Below are 15,066 nucleotides of genomic sequence, written 5' to 3' on the forward strand. Positions count from 1 at the left end.
AACGGACACCGACCACTAGAGCCCAGGCAGTTTCCCACCTGTTTCTGGAATGTTTCTCTGCCCAGCTGGTCTGGGGATGTGATGCGATGGATTTTCTGTTGTGGCCGGTTCCTCCCAGACAATTCCACAACACAGGAAGAAGAGTAAAATACTGCGGGAGCTGGAAATCTGAAATACAAACAAAAATGCTGGAAATACTCAGCAGGTCAGGCAGCATCTGTGGAGCCAAATAGAATTAACGGGTGTGATTCTCTGATCTCATTCTGCTCCCACTCGAGCGTAACAAGGCCGATTCATAGCGGGAGGCGGAAAACGAGAACCTCGCCGGGCGCCAAACTGTTTGCAATGCAACCAACTCGCTCCCATTGTCCTTCCAGTGAGATATTAAACCAAGGCCGCATCTGCTTCAAGTGGGTGTTTTAGATCCCAAGGTGAAGAGGAGCAGGGGAGTTCCCCCAGTGAACTGGACAACATTCCTCCCTCAACCAGCATCACCAAAGAAGGGTTAACGTCTCATTCATTGTTTATCGCTCTGCGGGATCTTGCTGTGTATAAAGTTGCGGCCGTATTTTCCTAATTATTGGCGGCTCCTGAACTTGTGAGTAATTCATTGCGGATGCAGTAAGTTTCTAGGATGTGTTGAGACTGAGTGAACTCAAGTTTTTCATTGTTACAAAGAACACCGCTGCCACCTGCTGACAATGTGGGTGCTGCAGGAAAGAATTCCCCATTAAAAACAGCCCGAGAAATGGGAAGTGTCTTTGAAGGTTCACAGACACGATGGGCCGAATGGTCTCTTTCCATTGTGACATCATATTGTGATTGTTGCGTCACTGAGATTCGGATCGGATTAAATACACATTTTCAAAGTTGATTTCAGCTGAAGTGAACAGAGCGCGAGGAACCCAAGACAGAGCGAGCGCGGGAAGAAGCGCGGCTCTGATTGGAGGCTCAGACAGCGTCAATGGGGATAGGAGCTGTACTCAGCACAGCATCACGTGGTGGGAAGCGCGCGCGCGCGCGCGTAGGGGAGGGGAGCGCGGGAAAGGCCTCGGAGCTCCAGGCTTTAGAAAGTGACAATGTCCCAAATTCAGCTGATTCAGGTTTCTCACCACATTCTGTCATCCTGACTCCCACTGATTCAGCAGCTCCATTCAAACATTACACTCACTGATTAACACTGACACTGCAACAATACATTATGCTCTTCATCTTGTTATTGCTCTGTTCACATCATTCCTGCCCAAAACACACAGGAAACATCTCCAATTTATCACCAAGTTTAGTTGTCAGGCGACCGTTAAAGACATCCTAGAGTTTACACGTTAGAATAATCATTAAATAATTTTTCAAACTTAATACCGAGCCACAGAAACGATACATTTACCAGATGTCCACACGCTTTGTCAATCTTAATAGTTAAAGAGCATTTTAAAGGAGGGGAGAGAGGACGGGAAGTTTTGGTGGAATCCCTGCCGAGAGGCCGTCACAGCTGAAACCACCAATGTTGGATAAAAGTGGTTTAATAAGTGTCAGAATTGGAGCTGTGCAGAAATCTGAGAAAATTATCGGACTGGAGGAGTTTACAAAGATCTGGAGCAGAGAGGTCGAGGAAGGTGATTTTTCCCAATTAATGGGACAATTTAGCGTGGCCAATCCACCTGCCCTGCACATCTTTGAGTTGTGGGGGTGAAACTCATGCAAACAAGGGAACGAGAAAGGTGATTTGAACACAAGGCTATATAATCACACACCATTCACACATCAGGAGCGCCCAAACCGGAGCCCATATCACAAAAACATACGGAAAACACTGAAACACAGCCAGAGATTCATTCATTTTAGTGTTTCAGGGCGAAAACGGTGTTCTTGACCAACAAAAAATTATCCATAAGCGGAATCACAAACAAGATTACCTGGAATAAAGGACTTGGGGAAAGGGTTAAGAGAAGGAGGAATGATCCACATATCCTCCAAATTGGAGAATAAGTTGTTCATTGAGAAAACAAGTTAAACCCGGTGGAGAAGGAATTATGGTCACAAAGCTGAAACGCTAACTCAATTTCTCCCTCCACAGACCCTGACTGACCTGTTGAGAATTTACCACATTTTCTGTTTTAAATTCAGATTTCCAGCATCCGCAGTATTTTCTGTCAGAATGAATCTGCCTGAAATTCTGCTGATCACCTCGTTGGTTCCTTATCCAACACTGAAAACAACAGAATCGCTCAGGAAATAGATGAAAGTCCAGAAACTAACTAACTCGTTCCGTTATGTTCCCAAGTGTCGGAGGAATGTTGGATCGCTCAGTTTCAACTCTTATTTCTCATTTCTGACTCTAAGGAATTAATCACATCAGACAATCGCGTCACCTTGAGAAATATCAGCCAGTCGTTTTGCTCGTCGTGTGTCAACAAATCTGTGATTAGTTAACCAATAGAATCTCAGTTTTATTTAATTTCTCCATAGTTTCCTCCATTGATGCCAGAATCGCTTCCTCTTCGCTGAGATCCCTGAGTAAAGGATGTGGTTTCTCGGTGAAAGCCTGGGGCATTTTAGAGTCATGGATGTGATATAGAATGTTCATCAAAATACTCGACCGCTCCTACCAAATGAAATGTGAAACATAGTTAAAATTTTCTATTTCTGCACTAAATGATCTGTTTGAGCTTCAGGCAGAAGAATACTTTTCCTGTGTGCCAGGGCGTGATAGGGGAGGACCAAACGGGAGGCTTCTTTCGGCCAACATTAGGAGATTATTGAATGTGATAATGATGCCCCCCCCCCCCCCCTGCAGAGAAGGCTTTTGATCCGGTGACTGTGACTATCTGTGGGAGGTGCTGGGGCGGTTTGGGTTTGGTCAGGGATTTGTGGATTGTGTCCGATTATTGTACCAGGCACCCGTAGCGAATGTGCAGAGAACCGGGTGAGTTCAGAATATTTCAGGCTGCATCGTGGGGGCGAGGCAGATATGCCCACTCTCCCCATTACTCTTGGCCTTGGCTATAGAGCCACTGGCGTTGGGAGCATCAAGGGACTGACAGGGGATAGTACATTTTTGACCCACTGGCAGGTATTGGGGGATTATGGGGATCTTAGAGGAATTTGGCTGGTTCTCGGGGTATAAATTGAATATGGGGAAGAGTGAGGTCTTTCCGATCCAGACAAGTAGGTAGGAGAAGAGATTGGGGGAAATGTTGTTCAAGGTGGTGGGGGAGGAGTTTTCGATATTTGGGCATTCAGGTGGCATGGGAGTGGGAGTAGCTGCATAAGTTGAATTTGGCTTGGATAGTAGAGCAGGTGAAAGGGGACTTTAGGAGGTGGGATGCACTCCTGTTGTCATTGGCGGGGAGGGTTCAAACGGTGAAGATGATGGTCCTCCTGATGTTCTTGTTGGTGTTTCAGAGCCTCCTGATTTTTAATCCAAAGCGTTTTTTAGGAGGGTGACCTCGGTAATTTCAGGATTTGTGTGGGCAGGTAAAACCCCACGAGTGAAGGTTTGCTGGAGCTGTGTCGGGGAGCTGTGTTGGTTCTCCCAAAGCTCATGAGTTACTACTGGGCGGCAAACAGCGATGGTCAGGAAATGGGTAGTGGGGGAGGGGTCGGTATGGGAGCGGATGGAGGCAGCGGGTGGGGATCGAACGGTTTGGGGATTTGTTTATTGATGTTGGCTTTCCATGCTTGGAAGAGTTGCAGGAGAAATTTGAGCAGCCTGTTGGGTATGGGTTCCAGTATTTGCAGGGGTCGGTTATGGGTTCCCGTATTGTGCCGAGGCAAGTATCAACCTTTCCGCACCTCCCCCCCCCCCCCCCCCCCCCCCCCCCCCCAGGGGCTACAAGATAAGGTGGTGTCAAAAACGGGAATACGGGAGGGGAAAGTGTCGGAACTTTATAAGGGACTGATGACTGGGAGGAGCCCCAATAGGGGAGGTGATGCGTACGTGGGAGGAAGAATAATAAATAAAGCTGGCCAGTTTGGAACCAGCCAGAGAGAGGAGTGAACAGTAAGGGAAGTTGTTGCTGCTGTTGTATATATATGTTATTGTAAATAAATGTTATTTCTTTGTATCCTTAAAACTCGTGCAGGATTCTTTCTTCGTGGCCCTCACAAAACTGGCGATGAGGGTTAAAGTGAATAGCTGTCTACACTGCTGAAGCCATCTCCCTGGATTTTTGTTGGATACAGGTTGGAAGTTGTTTTCTATTACACCATGCCTCTGTACGGACGTTTGGATGTTTTTGATGTTGCGCTGGAAAGCTGGAACTAGTACGTACAACGGATGTGTTACTATTTCCAGGCAAACAACATCACCGAAAACGAGTGGCAGGAGGTCATATTGCTCACCGCTGTAAGGTTTTCGGGCAATTCGGCCCTTTTGGAGAAACTCAGAGACTGTAAACTGACTTTCCAGCCAAGGGAACAGAACCAGTTTTCCCAGCAGGCTTGGCCCGCTGAGCTGAGTGGGGACATAAGCACATAAATATTTACAAACACCCCCCTAGGAGCTACAAGGAAGAAGGAGCCAGACAACAAGATAACATCAAGACACAGACAAAGGGGCACGGGAATACACAGGAGGCTTGCATGCAAGCAGGACAATGGGATGGTCATAGCCCCATGCAAATGTAAATGACCTGGCCTCCACCAGAGCAGAATCCAATCAACACCCCATCAACATAGCAGCATCTCCGGAGCAGATGGAAGTCTTTGAAAATCTTCAAGGGAGCTCAACCTCGTTATCTCAAAAAACAGACTGGAGGCGGACCTAGGGGAGGTACTCCCATCTCGACAGCTCTGACCGGCTCAAAGGGGGCGGGACCAGCGGGAACTTTAAAACTTACCTTTTCAATGCAAAAGGGGCTGGCCGATCACAGAACAAAGCCAGGTAAAGCAATATAAAAGGGGCTGTGTTTTCAATTGGGGGTCTCTTCGTTCCTGGCTCGACCTCTGCACCCCTGACTTGACCTCTGCAGCCTGTGACCGTAAGTAACCCGCAGCAGCTTGCGAAACTCCCTTGATTTTAATAGTGGTTGAGGCTTTGGGGAAGGGAACTTGTTTTGTGCCTTGTGATTTTGCTAAAACCTGTGTAACCGTAAGAATTTTCGTTGTGTCCGCTATATTACCTTTTGAATAGACTTAGTTGTATTAGAGCATAAGATTTTATTGTGTTTCTTCTGTTGATGATTTTGACCTGGGTTTTACAATAAATCTTGATTTGATGCTAATTGGAGTCGTTTAAATTCTTCAATCCTTCACCAGCGATCTCTGACCAAGTCATTGTTAAAAATACTCCTCACCTTAATTCCGGGTTCAAGAATCGAGGGTCATCTTGAGCGATTCACTCAGGACAGACTGCTGGTTAGGAAATAAACAGCAGTGTCCTATTCTCTCTCTTGGGAAAGCTACTCTAGTGGAGTAGGAACCGGGTGGGTGTTGTACCACCGGCAAGAGAGAGAATCACCTGGGTATTGGTAGGGGTCTGGAGATCTGTGTGATATAAGTCTCAGGCTGTCGGTTAGGAATAAACGGCAGGCTTGAATCAGTGCTCTCTTCAGTGGAAGTGTCCCAGTGCGACATCCCCTGGCCTCTGAAGTTTCAGTGCCAGCTGGAGAGAGACACACACAGATATTCAAACCCCAGATATCGGCCCAGTAGTGGAGTAGCGGAGATGGCACCCTCTACAATGGCGACCGCGGCAGGACCCCGGTGGTTTGGAGTATGTGACTTGGCAGAGGGGGTGAGGGAACGAAGCAAAATGGAGGAGAGAATATCCTCGTATTTGTGGCAAAAGGTCAACCTCACCAAACCTTGGGTTTCAGAATTGATCAATGCGGAGCAACCGGTAATGGCAGCGGCTGCATGGACAGAAAGCAAGGCGCACAAAAGGCACTTGGAGAAGGCAGTTTGGCTGGTTTGCCTGTCCGAGCAGGTAGTCAAGACAGAGGATAGGGTCGAAGAGTTAGAGCAGGAGTTGAGAGAAGTGAGGGCCAGCGCAGGGGACAGCGCTAGCGCAGCGGAACGACTGCGGGAAGAAATGACAGAAATGAAACAGGAAAGCGAGTCTAACCGGTGTGAGAAGGACTATCTCCACTGCCAGATAGTGGAGGGTAAAGAAAAGGAACGGAGGCTCCAGGAACTATATGCTCGGAGTACAGAGCAGTGTAGGAAGCTGGAGGGGAAGTTCCGGGACATCCAGGCAGCGTACCGGGTGGCTCGCGAGGAAGTAGGGGACTGTGCCCACGGGCCGTGCCAGGCACGAATAACGGAGTTGGAGGAGACCTTGTCCAAGTTCAGGGGACAGATACACCTGGTAGGTCCAGGGGGGGTCCCAAGGGGCAAGGTGCTCCTCGCAGCGGATGATTCCCCAAAGGCCAAGGGGAATAGACCGCCTCCTGAGGCACCGGGATCGTGTCCGGGTCGGCAGGGGGGGATCGGGCTGCACGTTCAGGGGCAAGTCCAAGGGGGGTCGGCAGTGTATCCCCAGATAGCGGCGTCTCCTATATGGGTAGCTAGCCCGGGGACAGGGGGGCTACCCAACGAGGCAGGAGAGCTGGACAGTGGGGAGGAGGAGCAGGAACCCCAGGTAGGGCAGATGTGCCCTGTCAGGCAAAGAAGGTATGGTCCCCCGGCGGGGATGGCAAACAGGGGACCGGTTGAGGGCGACATTATCGTTCCTCATGGGGCATCCGCGCTCAGGGGGATGGTGGCCCACGTTCCCAGACTAACTCCAAAGGGGGATCCGTCGCTGCATTTTATGGAGGTGGAACAGGCTGCCAACATCAATGACTGCGACGAAGGGGAGCAAATAAAGATGCTCCTGATGACCCTAGATGCACAGCTATGCAGGACAGTGACCTCTGGGAATGGGGGAAGACCTGACACATGGGCGGCCGCACAGACTGCTGTTCTGGAGGCGATGGGCTTGAATCTGGGGAGCCCTTTCATGAGAGTGGGGGAAACCAAGCAGCAACCAGGGGAATCTCCCACCATGTTCGCAGACAGGCTGTGGATTGTCTATATGGAGGCATGCGGGGTTCAAGCGGATAGACGGAATTTAGGGGAAAGAACCGCCCACTGGCTGAAGACCCTAGTTGCCAACTGTCTCCCTAACGTTAGGGCAAAAGCCGAACACTGGTTCGACCCGCAGAGTCCGGACCTTAATGAGGAAGAGGTCCTTAGGAAACTTACCCTCGCATATCGTAATGGGGAGAGGGGTGAGGACAAGCCCCTTAAGGGTAGGGTGCATGAAATCGCGCCAGCAGCCCCTAAGAGAGAGTGGAAGCATGTGGGCACCCGGACCTCCGACGAGAAACCGGTATGCTACGGGTGTGGGAAGGCCGGGCATTTCAAGAGGGAATGTAAAAACCCTAGCAAGCAGGAGAGGGCTCCCGCAGTAGAGAGTCAGACCCCGGCGGCAGGAGCAGCTGCCCCGGAAACCTTCGAGGTAAAGAAACTTTTAGCCTTTTTGCAGAACCTAACAGCTGGGTCGGGACAGGTGGCAATGGCAACGGGCCAGGGCCTGCCCGCACCCACACCACAAGAACCCGTATGACTACCCAGGGAGCAGCCTCAGGAAAAAGGGAGCGCAGGGGTAGTTCTAGCCCCAGACCCTGGTCCGGTCCAGGTGCAGGGTCCCATTCTGGAGGCTGCCTCAGGGGCTATTTGCAGTTTAAATCCCTTAAGGTGGGACCCATGCGAACGCCACATCAGTCAATTTAAATTGTTCCACCCCATAAGGACAAAAAAGAGCAAGGTGGGGGGAAGACGGGGGGTGGTAGTGGAGAAACCCCCCGTAGAATTAACGACGGTGGGGGAGGTCCCTGACTCCACGGTCACACAACCGGTGACAAGGTGCTGTCCCGAAGGGGCAGTCCCAAAGAGACCGACAGTGCTGCAAGCACCCAGCCCAGGGACAGGAACGATTCCCAAGCCCTTACCTGTGGGTCAGGTGGCCTGCCTTAGTATAGAGGCTAAGGAGGCGGAGGAAGTGGAGGTATCACCTTGGGTTTGGGAACCAGTCAGGGGACGAAGGAGCAATCGGGTCTCCAAGCCCCCGGTAAGATGGTCCCCATCCCATCTCCCTGTCACCCGGTCCCGCAGTAAGGGGGCCCGAGTGGAAGGGAGCGATGAGGGATCACCGAACCCTGTTGGGAAAGGAGAGGCAAGGGGCAGCCCGAACCCCCGGGAGGGGACGGTCTGGCCCGAGCCATTGGACCAAACAGGTGAACTGCCCCAGTTTAGCGGGGCACAGTTTTAATTTGGCCACCCGGAGACGGGTGGCATTGTATATATCATATTCCTTTTTCTTTCCCCCTGCTAGTTCTAATTAGTGTGTAGTTGTGTGTGAAGTATTTAGGATCGTGGGAACACAGAAGCGCCTGGTGCAAGGGTAAAATGATGAAGCACCAGGCACTAGGACCCTGGTGCAGCCGGGCTGTAAAACACAGAACCCCAGACAGGCTGCGGCAACTTCAAAGCAGGAGCTGCTGCTGCCACCGGATAGCGGCAGGCACTAGGACCCTGGGGAGCCGGGCTGTAAACACAGAACCCCAGACAGGCTGCGGCAACTTCAAAGCAGGAGCTGCTGCCGCCACCGGATAGCACCCATGCACTTCAAGGTAGGTAGGGCTGTAGAGGCAAGAATGTGTTTTGGTTTTACAGATGGGGCACCCGACGATGTGGAGTTTGCTGATCTTGGCGATGGTGGGACCGGGAGAACTCCGCAGAGGCGAGACAGAAGAGTCCTTCGACTGACCGGGTTAGGGTGACTGAGGGCAGGCGGGTGTGTTCAACCTGTGAGGGGGACGTTCCTTTGGGGAGACGGTGGTGGCCCAGGAAGCTGAGGCTGGACATGAGGGATCGGTCCTCGGACTGGGAACGGACTGGACAACACCTAACGGACCATCACGGGGTCACCGGGTAGGATCACCGTTTGCGGGGATAAGGGGTGGGCTTCTGACCAGGGCATTTATTTGTGTTCATGGGGATCTACCAAGGCATGTCCACAAGGGGCATTAATCACTTTTGTAAGGTGGGGGCAGAACCCAGGGAACGGGATAAATTGACCGCAGTGGGGAGGGATGTGTAACGCCCAGGGAAGGGATGACTGTAGAAGCTACCGAACTGCTGGTTCAGGTAAAGCGACCCCTGCCCACAGCCCAACCGATCGACCCTCACAACTGTCCGATCACCACCAGGGGGGAGCCTGAGAATGGTTTAGTGTTTGCCCCCACAAAGGAAATGTTGTACAGGGGGTACATTATGCTGCCGCCTCAGTTGGACTAAACCTTTCAGCTGCAGGTATCGACGATGGAGGATAAATGAAGAGCCCTCAACGGGAAGAAGCGAAGTGCAGCCAAGAAAGGAGGATCCTTGATGAAATAAACAGATGCAATTGTAAATAGTTGTATGGATTCGCGGGTCCCAGTTACTTGACTGGGATATATGTACAGGGACCCTTACGTTTGGGGTTCCGGTGCAATGTGTACTTGAGTGGGATATATGTACAGGGACCCTTACGTTTGGGGTTCCGGTGCAATGTGTATATGTTACTGTCTGCTTGAATTAAGTATGGTCTTGTCTTTCCCTTTCATTGAAATCAGGGGTAGCCTAGATTAAGGGAACTGTCTTGGGACTTGTAGTTTCGCATGTTGTTGGGGGGGGGACCTACGGTCCACACAAAAGGAAATAATTGCCCTTCACCTGTGTCGATACGGTCCAAGCAGGTAGGGACGTATCGAAGGGGCATCTGTAAGGTTTTCGGGCAATTCGGCCCTTTTGGAGAAACTCAGAGACTGTAAACTGACTTTCCAGCCAAGGGAACAGAACCAGTTTTCCCAGCAGGCTTGGCCCGCTGAGCTGAGTGGGGACATAAGCACATAAATATTTACAAACACCCCCCTAGGAGCTACAAGGAAGAAGGAGCCAGACAACAAGATAACATCAAGACACAGACAAAGGGGCACGGGAATACACAGGAGGCTTGCATGCAAGCAGGACAATGGGATGGTCATAGCCCCATGCAAATGTAAATGACCTGGCCTCCACCAGAGCAGAATCCAATCAACACCCCATCAACATAGCAGCATCTCCGGAGCAGATGGAAGTCTTTGAAAATCTTCAAGGGAGCTCAACCTCGTTATCTCAAAAAACAGACTGGAGGCGGACCTAGGGGAGGTACTCCCATCTCGACAGCTCTGACCGGCTCAAAGGGGGCGGGACCAGCGGGAACTTTAAAACTTACCTTTTCAATGCAAAAGGGGCTGGCCGATCACAGAACAAAGCCAGGTAAAGCAATATAAAAGGGGCTGTGTTTTCAATTGGGGGTCTCTTCGTTCCTGGCTCGACCGCTGCACCCCTGACTTGACCTCTGCAGCCTGTGACCGTAAGTAACCCGCAGCAGCTTGCGAAACTCCCTTGATTTTAATAGTGGTTGAGGCTTTGGGGAAGGGAACTTGTTTTGTGCCTTGTGATTTTGCTAAAACCTGTGTAACCGTAAGAATTTTCGTTGTGTCCGCTATATTACCTTTTGAATAGACTTAGTTGTATTAGAGCATAAGATTTTATTGTGTTTCTTCTGTTGATGATTTTGACCTGGGTTTTACAATAAATCTTGATTTGATGCTAATTGGAGTCGTTTAAATTCTTCAATCCTTCACCAGCGATCTCTGACCAAGTCATTGTTAAAAATACTCCTCACCTTAATTCCGGGTTCAAGAATCGAGGGTCATCTTGAGCGATTCACTCAGGACAGACTGCTGGTTAGGAAATAAACAGCAGTGTCCTATTCTCTCTCTTGGGAAAGCTACTCTAGTGGAGTAGGAACCGGGTGGGTGTTGTACCACCGGCAAGAGAGAGAATCACCTGGGTATTGGTAGGGGTCTGGAGATCTGTGTGATATAAGTCTCAGGCTGTCGGTTAGGAATAAACGGCAGGCTTGAATCAGTGCTCTCTTCAGTGGAAGTGTCCCAGTGCGACATCCCCTGGCCTCTGAAGTTTCAGTGCCAGCTGGAGAGAGACACACACAGATATTCAAACCCCAGATATCGGCCCAGTAGTGGAGTAGCGGAGATGGCACCCTCTACACCGCCTGCGGCCCACATACATTTGGGGTGATTGCCTTACGTACCCAGCTGCGCCGGACACCAAAAGGTTTGATGAACTTGTGAACTTAGTGGGGCAACATTTTAACCCAACCCATCCACGATAGTCCAACGTTACCAGTTTAATACCGCTGAGAGGACCCCAGGAGAATCCGTTGCCGAGCTTCTATCCAGGTTACGCAGGATTGCGGAGTACTGTAACTATGGTGAGACCTTGTCAGAAATGTTACGCGACCATTGGGTTTGCGATATTAACAATGAGGCCACCCAGAGAATGGTGTTAGCTGAGCCAATATTCACTTTTCAACAGGCCATTCAAATAGTATTGTCCCGAGAGAGCGCAGAACAAGGAGTGCAGGAGCTACAGGGAATGGAGGTGCATGCCTTGGGGCGCAACCCCTTCCATCCGAAAGCATCCCCCTGCACCCCTGCGGTACCTTGGGCGAGGCGACGTCCGGATCGACGCCAGTGGCCATCGGACATTCGTCCCCGAAAGGAGCCTTCTCAAGAACCAATAGATGAGGAGCCATGTCTATGTCAGACTCGTAGGCGCTGACCCCGTCGCGGACACCGGTCCTGGGGGCGCCAGAGGAGCCATCGTTCTGACCGAAACTGGGGCCAGCCAAGGGGCTGTGCCTTCCATGTGGAAGAACCTGCGGTGACTACTCCCGAGGACATGGAGACGGAGGATGACTGCCTGCAGCTGCATTGTGTGGCAGCTCCCCGTGTGGCCCCCATTAAGGTGACAGTATGGGTCAATGGTCACCCGCTTGAGGTGGAGTTGGACACTGGTGCAGCAGTCTCCGTGATCGCCCAGAGGACATTCGACCACATCAAGCAGGGTATACAGACCCTTACATTAACCGACACACAGGCCAGGTTGGCCACCTACATGGGGGAACCATTGGACATTGCAGGAACTATGATGACCCCTGTTGTTTATGGACGCCAGGAGGAGCGTTTCCCACTTATCGTGGTGTGCGGCCATGGGCCCAGCCTGTTGGGTTGGGACTGGTTGTGCCATTTGCGGTTGCAGTGGCAGCACATCGTCCAAACAGTTTCTGGAGGGTTGACTGAGGTGCTAGGACGATACCCAGATGTATTCCAGCCTGGTTTGTGGAAAATAAAAGGGGCCGTAGCCCATATCCAAGTTGACCCAGGAGCCACGCAGCACTATTTCCGGGCGCGCCCGGTGGCTTTCGCCTTGCTCGAGAAGGTAGAAGGGGAGTTCACTTGTTTGGAGACTTTGGGTATTATCATGCCCGTCCGTTTCGCTGACTGGGCAGCACCAATTGTACCTGTAATAAAGCCAGATGCCACAGTTCGCTTGTGCAGTGACTATAAACTTACAGTGAATACGGCTTCCCGACTCGACCGATACCCAATGCCTCACATAGAGGATCTCTACACGAAGCTTGCAGGCAGACTCTCATTCACAAAATTAGATATGAGTCACGCCTACCTACAGTTGGAGCTGGACCCTGCCTCCCGGCCATATGGAACAATTAATACACACCGGTGGGCCCGTGTGAATATACATGTTTGCCCTTTGGAGTATCCTCTGCCTGCGCTACTTTTCAACGCGTTATGGAGGGCATTTTTAGAGGTTTACTGCATGTCGCTGTCTACTTCGATGACGTTTTGATCACAGGGACGTGGGAGCAGGAACATTTGGAAAATTTGGAGGCTGTCCTTAGATGCTTTTCGGAGGCTGGAGTCCATTTACGTCGCATAAAATGCGTCTTTCAGGCGAAGGAAGTCGTCTACCTGGGTTCTCGGGTGGACCGCAAAGGTTTGCACCCCGTCGCAGAGAAGGTGCGCACGATTCAACAGGCCCCCACCCCGACTGACACTTCGCATCTTTGTTCTTTTCTCGGCCTCGTAAACTATTATGGGAAGTTCCTCCCCAATCTGGCAACTACGCTGGCCCCGTTGCACCTTCAGCTAAAGAAGAATCAGCTAAAGAGGGTTTGGGGTCAGCCGCAAGAAACCGCTTTCCGGCAGGTAAAAGAACAATTGTCGTTGTCTGGGTTACTAACCCACTATGATCCTGGAAAGCCTTTGCTCGTCACATATTATGCATCCCCATATGGTATTGGGGCCGTCCTGTCCCACAAGATGGAGACCGGGGCCGAGCGGCCGATAGCTTTCGCCTCCCGCACATTGACTGCAGCGGAAAAGAAGGACGCGCAGATCAAGAAGGAGGGCTTGGCGGTGGTCTTTGCGATGAAGCGTTTCCACCAGTACGTGTATGGCCACCACTTCACTATCATGACTGATCATAAGCCTCTGCTGGGACTTTTCAGAGAGGATAAGCCAATACCGCCCATTGCTTCCACATGGATCCAGCACTGGGCTTTGTTGCTCGCTGCATATGAGTATTCTTTGGAGCACAAACCAGGAACCCAGATCGCGAATGCCGATGCACTGAGCCGATTGCCTTTATCGACCAGCCCCATGTCGACCCCCACGACTGGTGAGGTGGTTGCAACCCTAGATTTTATGGACACCTTGCCTGTCATGGCATCACAGATCCGTGAGTGGACCCAGACAGAGCCAGTCCTGTCAGATGTTCAGCACATGACCTGTATGGTGGGCAGCATAGACATCTCCCAGGCGAGTTGCGGGCATTTTCCTCCAAGCTGTCAGAATTCAGTGTGGAAGACGGCATCCTCTTCTGGGGGACGCGTGTGATTGTCCCGGAAAAAGGACAGGAGCTGATACTAACAGACTTGCACAATGGGCATCCAGGTGTGACCAAAATGAAAATGTTGGCCGGAGTTATGTCTGGTGGCCAGGCCTTGATGCCGACATTGAGAAGGTGGCCCAAAACTGCTCCATTTGCCAGGAGCATCAGAAGCTTCTGCCGGCCGCGCCCCTACATCACTGGGAATGGCCAGGGCGGCCTTCGACGCGCTTACATGTGGATTTTGCCGGCCCTTTTCAAGGATCCATGTTCCTTCTATTAATCGATGCCCAGTCTAAATGGCTAGAGGTGCATAAGATGGTAGGCACAAAGTCCTGCGCAACAATCGAGAAGATGCGTTTGTCTTTCAGTACGCATGGCCTCCCCGAGGTGCTGGTCACGGACAATGGCACTCTGTTCACAAGTGAGGAGTTTGCGAAGTTCATGAAGGTGAACGGCATACGCCATATCCGCACTGCCCCTTACCACCCGGCTTCAAATGGGTTGGCGGAGCGCGAAGTGCAGACTTTCAAACGAGGCCTAAAGAAGCAGTCTTCCGGGTCGATGGACATGAGACTGGCTCGTTTTTTTGTTTTCATATAGGACCACCCCCCATGCGGTGACTGAGGTAGCTCCCGCAGAACTCCTAATGGGCCGGAGACTTCGCACGGGCCTTAGCATAGTTTCCCCAGACATTGGCGCCACACACAAGAACAGCAGAGTCATGGTTTTTCTCGGCATTGTCCGATTCAGCAGTTTGCGCCCGGTGACCCAGTGTTCGTTCGAAATTTTGCTGGTGGTGCCCAGTGGGTCCCTGGCATAATCTTTCACCAAACGGGCCCTATCTCTTACCAGGTGCAAGCCCAGGGTCGTCTCCAGCGCAAACATGTAGACCACGTTCGGTCCAGAAGACTATCCCTTCCACAGATTCCCTGCCCCCGGAGCTCATTTCTACAGCCACAAACACCAGACGCAATGAAAAGCATTCCTCACAATCTTCCTCTGGTGTCTCACTCAAAGCCTGCGCAGGTCGTTACAGAACCGTGTGGAGATAGAGACGCCGAGATGACGGAGGTAGCAGACTCAGAGGGGGAATCCTCGGGCCCACGGGCCGTGGATGTACAACCGTTATGCCGTTCATCACGGAAGCGCCGGTCTCTGTCTCGTTACCGCCAGCCGATCCAGCGCCTCATGCAAATGGTGTCCGGCCTGCAGCAAAACGAGTCCGATGTTCTCCTTCGCCAGGGTCTTTGGTGAATTCCTTGGACTTTGGGTGGG

Source organism: Scyliorhinus torazame, chromosome 14, assembly GCF_047496885.1.
Source record: "Scyliorhinus torazame isolate Kashiwa2021f chromosome 14, sScyTor2.1, whole genome shotgun sequence".
NCBI classification, from domain to species: Eukaryota; Metazoa; Chordata; class Chondrichthyes; order Carcharhiniformes; family Scyliorhinidae; genus Scyliorhinus; species Scyliorhinus torazame.